General features: G+C 41.2%; 1 non-coding gene across 1 annotated transcript; it reads right to left on the reverse strand.

Annotated features, from left to right (window-relative positions):
- Positions 1-1,063: 1,063 nt before the first annotated feature.
- On the reverse strand, positions 1,064-1,168 carry LOC114010125 (U6 spliceosomal RNA). The gene has a single exon (XR_003551499.1). It is a non-coding gene; the product is annotated as a U6 spliceosomal RNA (small nuclear RNA).

Here is a 1,168-nt window from a genome sequence, read left to right on the forward strand (position 1 = left end):
CAAAGTAGCATGTCAGTGTTGCAGTTGTCATAGACAGCATACAGATGTGGTAAGTTGCTTAAAAGTATTGAACTGTTATAACATTATTTCCCAAGACAGAATTAGAAAAGCAGAAATGAAATATGAAACCTCATATAAGCAGTTATGTTTTTGTAACAGTCTACACTTAGTATGTGCATGGATGTTACTACTTTAGCATCTAGGTACTTTGCATTATTTCCATTATTTATTTTTTAAATTTCCCAGATAGTACATGTTCTAGCTAGAGAGAGACAAGGTGACAGATAATGCACCTCCCAGTGGAGTGTGGTCACACTGCAGTCTCTTTTCCATTTCTCTGTGCTGTTGGGATTTGGAGCATACAAACACAGATCTCGTGCATTTTTCAAGCCCTTGGGGCCAAGTTTCACAGTCGGCCATGTGGAATCTAACTCTGTTTAACAGTAGGTCACGGAGTTGGCTCCATTTTTTTTCCCCCTCCTTTAAAGTTTTTTCTTTATTAGTGATAGAGCATGTGTGCCTATGGGGCGAGGGGGAGAAGGACAGGAGGGAGAAGGGAACACCCTCACGGGTCTGGTCATGCCACCATCATACCCCTCCTTCACCCCTCTAGCCCGTTAGATCTTAGACACTCGTGTGTGTTCCTGGCATGATTGAGGCTGACGAGGCCCAGCATTAAAAACTGCAGCAGCCATGTGTGATGACGTGATGGGACTTCTCTTGCATGGCACTTGACTGCTGTGCCATGGAGTCAGCCTGTGTGTTCATCTTGAGGTTAAGTATTTCGACCAAGAAGGATGTCTGTAAAAAGAAAATGAATAAAAATGAAGATTATAACAGCACTCTCGGTTTTTTGTTTTGTTTTGTCTGAGGGAATTCCAAATCTTAATGTATGTATTCAGTTTCATTCTATTGGCTTGGCTTCTAAAAATAGGGTAGATAACTCTGTAGGGAAGAAAAACGTGCCTAATTTTGGAGAGGAGTGTTCTCCTACATTGTGATGATTATAAATAGTAAGTTGTTTGCAGCTGCTATTGCAGGTTACTCTCTCTTCCCTTCTCTTTTAAGCTTGGAGCACTTTAGGAATTTGCATGTCATTCTTGCACAGCAGCTGTGTTAATTTTCTGTGTTGTTTCCATTTTAGTATGTGTGCTGCTGAAGCAAGCAC

The sequence above is a fragment of the Tupaia chinensis genome, unplaced genomic scaffold (assembly GCF_000334495.1).
Source record: "Tupaia chinensis unplaced genomic scaffold, TupChi_1.0 Scaffold134714_1, whole genome shotgun sequence".
Taxonomy (NCBI): Eukaryota; Metazoa; Chordata; class Mammalia; order Scandentia; family Tupaiidae; genus Tupaia; species Tupaia belangeri.